Source organism: Dama dama, chromosome 19, assembly GCF_033118175.1.
Source record: "Dama dama isolate Ldn47 chromosome 19, ASM3311817v1, whole genome shotgun sequence".
NCBI classification, from domain to species: domain Eukaryota; kingdom Metazoa; phylum Chordata; class Mammalia; order Artiodactyla; family Cervidae; genus Dama; species Dama dama.
In genome coordinates, this window is record NC_083699.1 from 11,066,492 (window position 1) to 11,073,803 (window position 7,312).

Below are 7,312 nucleotides of genomic sequence, written 5' to 3' on the forward strand. Positions count from 1 at the left end.
ATTTCCCTGCTGCTAGACATTGACGTTATCTTTGAGTTTTGGCTACTATAAAGTAATAATGTAATAAATGTTCTAACTCATCTTTCTGCTTCTCTGACAATTTTCTTAGGATAAAGGCCTCAATTAGTTGACTTATTATTTCAGAAAGAAATAATGTTTTAAAAGCCCCTGCTTATGGTTGTGCAATTTGCTTTACAAAAATACTGTACTAGTTTGCATTTCCCCAGGGGGTGTTTGAGGAGCATCAAGCGACAGAACACAAGGGAAGCAAGTCTGTTCCCCAGGTACAGTGGGGGGAGATCTGGTCCAGTTTGAATGAGACAGAAGAATGCTGAAAGAACCAAATGGGGAGTCAGAAACCACAGGCAACTAACAACCAGCGTGGGCTTGGCAGCTAAAGAGATGGGCACTGGGAGATGACTACTACACAGCCAAGGTACATAAGACTTCCCTGACTTTGGCTTTGGGGCAACATTCTGAAACCAAGTGTTACCTAAGGGATGCTCAGAAACCCAGGTTTATTGAGGTGTGAATTAGGGCTCCTTGGGTGGTAAGCAACAGAAGCTAACCCTAGCTAATCTATGTCAAAAGGGAATTTACTGGAAGAAAAAACAAAAAAACAAAAAAAAACAGCTTATTTCTGAATGGCAAGGAAACCAGGACAAAATGGACCAGAACCGAGGCGCTTCACGGGCAGGAAGCAGTGCAGAGTCAAGGATCTAAGATCTAGGATCCCCTCAGCAGCGTCTCCTGGATCCACTGCTGCGGATAAGGAATGAGCTCGAATTGGATTCTGTGTTTTAATGACTTTGCTCCAATTTGGGGTTCCAGGGAAGGCAGATCTGACTGACCTCAAAAGATCTGAGTGTCTGAACTTGGGCTCAGAACAGGCAGGCACCTCGACTAACAGCTTCCTGTAGGTGGGAGAAGTGATTCCCACTGGTGAATCAAAGCAACAGCCATCCCAAACCAAACGCTATCCACCAAACCGTGTTACCCGGCAGGGGAAGTACACTAATGCTTTACGACCATGAATCTCTGCGCCCCGCCTCCCCATCCTGCCACGCCCCACCAAATCAGGAATCTGTGGAAATGAAAAGAGGCCCAGGGACCATGAGGCTTTGATGAGAGATGAGTAAGAAATGCTAAATATGAGCCACAACATATGAGGCACTGTGCTGGAAGTCAGTGCAAACAACCAATTAACATAAATCCTGATTCAACTTGAGCTGGGTTTTAACCTCTTCACCCCCCCCCCCCCACCTCTTCTTCATCTGGAACACGAGGCTCTAATTAAGAGCAACAGTGAAGGGTGAGCGATGGGAGGGAGGCTCAGTAGGGAGGGACATACGTACAACTATGGCTGATCCATGTCGATGCATGGCTGGAGACTAACACGATATTGCGATTATCCTTCAATCAAAAATAAATAAATGAAGAAAAAAAGCAGCCAGGGAGCAACTGGACTGGAAGGAGTCTTGACAGGGGGCCAAGGCCAGGCCCCACACGCCACCCCCTTCTGCTTGGCTGAAGTCCCCTCCTCCGTCTGGTGAACCAATGCAGAAGAGAGGAGTCAAAAGATACCGTGGCCTGGCTTTGTTGGGGGTATAGTGAACATGGATCAGGGCATGGAGTAATTTAGAAGGCTGGTTCTCCCCAAGAGCTCTCCCCCAAGGACAAGATCTCCCAGCCTTGCCTTTCCCTGCCAGCTGACGAGAGTTACTCCTCATCCCAGGGATGAACAAGGTCATCAGCCCTGAAGGAGCATCTCGTACTTGGGAGCACAAAGAAAAGACCAGATCCCTCCCCGCTCAGATACCTCATCATTCAGCCAGGCGGAAAAGAGGGTGGGTAAGTCTCAGGGACAGAAGCAAGGTGACAAAGATTCAGCGTACTTGGGTGGGGGACATGAAAAGTCACGGGGTCAGGGAGGTGTTCCTAGGATGGGACAGTGTCACAAAGGGTACCCCCCGGGACAGGAGGGTGGGCTAGCAGACAGCAGCTCCACTCTTTCTGGACCAAGGGCAGCAGCCCTGGTCTCAGATCCCTGTTGCTGTTATCATCAGGAGAATCTGTGCTGCTGAGGAAGACATTCCCTCTGGCGAACAGGGCTGTAACTGCTCCCCTGGGAAGAGGGTGTTGGGGCCCAAGGAGGGGAGAAGGGCCCTGCATTTTTTGCCAGGGTCAACTTCTGCCTTCAAGAGCACGTTCTAGAAAAAACTACAGGATCTTCACGTCAGCAAGGCTGCTGGTAAGCCCTTCACCAACACCTCCCCGGTAAGCCCTTCCAGCACCTCCGAGGGTGGGGAGGCGGCTGCTTGATCCCGTCCCCCTGCTGAGCTGGGGTGGGTGGGGTGGGCTTTCCATCAGGGACCAGGGTCAGAGCAGGACGAGGGGACCAGAGGGGTTACAGTGGCCCTGGCACACACAGAACGTAGAAACTGCCTGGCCACAGAGTGTGTAAGGACGTTAACAACGTTCTGATTTTCCCCATGAGGAACGCTTCAACCTTTTTTTCTGAAATTATATCCATTTTTTCCCTCCCATTTTCCAGTGCTCTGTCTGGTTAGTGTGCTTTGGGGTAACTAAGTTCTGGGTGTGGTCCCACGAGGCCCAACCAGAGGGACTTTGCTAACTGTGCGGAGGCAGCCTGGATGCATCACAGCAAGAATTAAGTCTAGACGTGCCGCGCTCCCTGCCTGGAGCATGTGAGTCACCGTTCCCAAGGAAGAAAGTGTCTATCCTGGCCGGCTCTGCCCTCCCCCGGGCTGCTCCCGGGGAGTCCCTCAACCCCTTCTAGAGGGCAAGGCTGGGGGACTGAGAGCGGGCCAGGTGTCTGCAGGGCAATCCAGGGCAGACTGTCACCCCCGAACTGACTTGTGCCTGCAGCCTCCTTCTCCTCTGGGCCCCCTCAGTCCTGGTCATAGGGTCCTTACATCCAGCTGTGGCCACCTCAACCTCACCCAAATCCCACGTTCACTTTGATATCTGTTTTGCAAATTTGTCCTTGGAAATGCAAAATTGTCCGTCAGCACCTGTGTATCAAAGCAGAAGCGATAGCCTGTTTCGTTCTTGCCCTTGTTCCCACTTTGTTGCTAATGCAACAGGGCCTTGCTAAGTCCAACTGCATCTCTTGCCAAGATGTCAGGGTTTCTCTTGTGGTGTCAGAGAGGAGCGCGTGGTATCAACAACCTGTTTGATGCCACGAATCTTTGATTTTCTCATCAGAGGGCCCCAGCTGGCTTTCCAAGTCTGAAAGTTGCCAACCGAAATCAAAGGTGAGAATGGCCATGTGGTTTTCAGTGTTGCAGCAGCTTGTGCTGAGAGGCTCTGCCCCAAACCTCAGGCCTGTCCTCACCATCCCGCCCCACCAACTCCACAGGCCCCCAGCCTCCATCCCCTCCCACTCTGGCCCCGGCAGGGAAGTGATGTGAGGAGGAGGGAAGGGCAGCGAGCCAACACTCTGTACAACAGCTCCGGCTTCCACTGTCATCTCGAGATGTGTGGAGTGAAAGTCCCTGTATAGTCATGAACAGGTAACGCCTCAGTCACAGCCCCACAACCTTCGGGTCCTCGGCAAGGGAAAAGAAATCCCACAGCTCCTTTCGTGGCCACCGGGGCCTCACTCAGACTCAGCTGCTCAACGCAACAAAGGGCCGCAGTTTCTTGTTTTTTTTTTTTTGAAAGTAGTAAGGATTTTTATTGTCAAAACAAGTAAGAGATACAAGTGTTAACAGAAGACACAAATAAATTAATTCTGATCATTTGAGACTCCCGGGTGCCTCTGGGGGAAGGTCAGCTCGGCTCCTTGAGTAGACACAATAACGTCCAAAGCAAAAGACAGCAGGAATGGGAGACAGCGTTCAGGACAGTGGTTGTACATGTACACGGTGAAGAGAAATGAAAAAGTGGCTTCCCCAGTTCCTTTCCTCAGTGAGGTACATGTTTACAAAGGTATGAGGCTCATTTGAGGGGAAAATGATTGCATACAGAAATTTTTTAATTCTTCTACCTCCCAGGAAGAAAATTTTCAAGCCCTAGCCTGAACAAGAAAATCAAAATAGAGTGACACTAGTTTCATATGAACCTCAAGACTATATCCAAACCCCAGTTGCCACCTCTTTTTTTAAAGTTTAACATCCATTTATCTATAGCAAGCCAGTAGACTGAATTTTCTCCTTAGGAAGTTTTCAACCAAATGGAAGTTAAATTAATCTCACTGTAAAGTGCAACAAAGGATATGTTAAGACTAGTGTTTGTGCTGTGACATGCAGAAGAGAAGCACCCCTCCCGCAGCACGGGCCCCAGAGGTCCCAGAGGAAGGGCTGGCTGCGGGACTCAGGGGCCCGTGAGGTCCCCCAGAACTCGAGGAGGCTGCTGCCAGCACAAACAGGGGGTCCCTGCCGGGCTGGCTCCTAGCTGCACCCACATCTCCAGCGTGTCTAGGGTTCCCTAACAGCAGACCGGAGCACCCAGCGCCAGCACGGCCGCGAGGGCCGAAGCCGCCTGCACTAGTCCGCGGACGTCCCCACGCCGTGTTCTGTCCATGCGCACCTGGACAGTGCTGAAGGAATCCTGAAGCCTTGGTTCTGGAACATCGAAGACAGTCACCTAGTAAGCGGTGGCCCAAGTTCTAGGGAGGTCCCCATACATCACTGCTCAAGTTTAGTCTAAAGCTAGAGCAATACAAAAATGGCTTTTCCACACAAGGACAAGCTTTGCACTAATGTTTCGCAAAAACCAATTATGTCTCCACCTAGCCTCAGTTTGATTTTCACAAAGACAAAACTTTTCCTATGTCAGAGCCACGGTAAAGGGAGCTGGGCTCGACACCCTCGATGCAGCGTCCCCGGGACAGAAAGCTCTAGAAGCCAGTGGGTGTGAGAACATTCAGGTCGCGGGGCTTGAGGCTGTGGGCCCGCGGCAGCTGTCTCGTCCCTCCCGTCACTGGGATGTCCATCTTGGGCGGCTTGGACGCTGCTGGCTCCTCCCCGCTCCGGGCGGCTTGTGCGCGCATCACTTCCATTGGAGAAGGCTTCTGAGCTCCTCGGTAGGCCTGGATGGCAAAGCCTCCTGACTCAGACTTCTGGAGCGGTCTTGGTCCAAAGAGGCTCCATTTATCGGTCGAGCTTCTGTCTTTATCCCTGCTTCCAGAATCCATGGTGCTAAGACTGGGGCCAGGTAGGGCTGTGGAAGGGCCAGAAGTGAACCAGCCTCTGGTCTTCTGCTTAGGAGAGGCCTGGGGACTGCTGCTGGGGGTGGGCTGCGTGGAGGCTGGCTGCCTCTCCTCTCTTGCTGTCTCTCCACCCTGGAGCTTTAGTTTGTGGAGTGCTTCTGCCACTCGAAGGTACTTGGTCTCCTCAGTGGTGAGGCCCTTGTGAGGGGTGTAGCCAGCATCTCACAGCCCTGCCTGTTGCTCAAAACGCTGAATGCTCTCCTGGGTCTGTTTTGTGATCAAAGAGCTCATGATGACGTGGGCAGCTTTGGCCTTCACCACAGGGGCCTTCTCACTGCCGCTGGCCGACGGCGGGGCCGGGGCTCGCGGGGAGACGCCGGGCTCTCCCTCCTCCACCTTGGCGAGGTGCTGATACTTGCGCTCTGGAATCACTGGCTTCCAGGGGATGCTGCCCATGTCCGATGGAGGAGGAGTCATGGGCGTAGGGTCCTCGAGGGCATCATCATAGCTGAATGCCCGGCGGTACATCCCGATGGGCAGGGACATCTTGCCTAGAAGCCCACTAGGCTCAAGAGCAGGCACTTCTGGTTGTCTTGAAGCCATTGAGAGACTGGGATCCAGGTGTTTTTCCTACACAGATTTTGAGCCGAGTCCCCGCCACCAGAGAGAGGATGTGACGATTAGGCCGACAGACAGGTATCAGTGAGGAACATTGTCCAGCTGCTGCAAATTAGCAAAACTGCTCAGGAAGAGTCCATCCATTCTAGAGGTTCTTTCCATCCGCCGCTGCAGAGCTGCCTGCGGCCCGAGCTCCGGGACTAAAGAGGCTCCAAAGACCCACGTCTCTCGAAAGGTTGTTGTGCAGTCCGGATCCAAGCCATGGTGTGAGCGGCGCTGTGCCTGAAGCGACACAGAACGTCCCAGACGCCAACCTGGGAGGGAGAACCAGGGCCGCAGTTTCAAAAACAAGCCAGGATGGTGGTTTGTTTCAACACCGTTTGCCGTGTTTGAGCAGATGCACTTGGTCGCAGCTCCGCTGGCCTGGGGGCTGCCTCCTGGCGGATGGACAGCCCCCGGCCCCCGAGGCCAGGGGATGACCCGTGGGGGTCACCTCCCAGTGCACCCAAAATATCCCAAGCGTTTCTACACTCTGCAGTTGGTGCCAAAGTAGGCGCACACCTTCCCTGAGTTAGTATGTGTTGATTTATTAAGCAGCGAGGGTTCCTCACAACCTGGTAAGATTGAAAAAAAAAAAAAAGCCTTTCATTTCAGCTTTTGTTGTTATTTTTTGCCTTTTCAGTCTTCTTGGCATGAACCCAGGTACCTCTCAGTAGCTGTTGTGTTGTCTCCAAGACGACAACCTCCACAAAAAAGATAGCCGAATTTCACAGAGGATGGGCCTTACCCTGTTCACGCCTTCTCCACCCCATTTAAGAAAATTCCAGAGTTTGGCCAGCACTGTGACAGCCTGTCAGAGTGAAATATTTGGCCAGAAGCTATAAATAGCTGCCTTCTGCTGATGTATTCTAACAGTGATGGTTACAGCAGTGGGGAGCAGGTCTGGGTAAGAGCCTCACTGGGCAAGGTGTCTGATACTTCCTCTCGGCCTCCTTCAGGAATCTCCCACATCAGTGGGTCTAAATTGGGGCCATTTCTGCCCCCAGGAAACACTGGCAGTGTCTGCAGATATTTTTGGTTGTTACAACTGGGGAGGTAGGAGAGTGATGAGATCTAGTGGGTAGAGGCCACTACAATGCATAGGACAGCCCCCACATCAGAAAATGATCCTTGTGCCAGGACTGAGAGACCATGATGGTATCTGCTGAGAGTTGGTGGTGGACAGGGAAGCCTGGTGTGCTGCAGTCCATGGGGTCCCAAAGTTTGGACACGACTGAGCAACTGAACTGAACTGAAGTCGCCCCCACTCTTACATGACATTCCGAGTAATCTGTGGCATATACAGACAAACTTAGAGTGGAGGAAATGTCACCCTTCTTCAATTCACTTAAACGTCATTAAATGTATCAAACATGAGCCTACCTGCATAAGGGCCGGCAGACAGGATTGCGTCTCTGCCCTCCGGAGGTCTGATGCCAGCAGAGAAGCTGCCAGTGGTGGTGAGAGCCCCTCACATGA

At 52.2% G+C, this 7,312-nt stretch overlaps 1 pseudogene; it reads right to left on the reverse strand.

Moving 5' to 3' along the window:
• Positions 1 to 4,568: 4,568 nt before the first annotated feature.
• Positions 4,569 to 6,116, reverse strand: LOC133073870 (putative monooxygenase p33MONOX; annotated as a pseudogene).
• Positions 6,117 to 7,312: the final 1,196 nt, after the last annotated feature.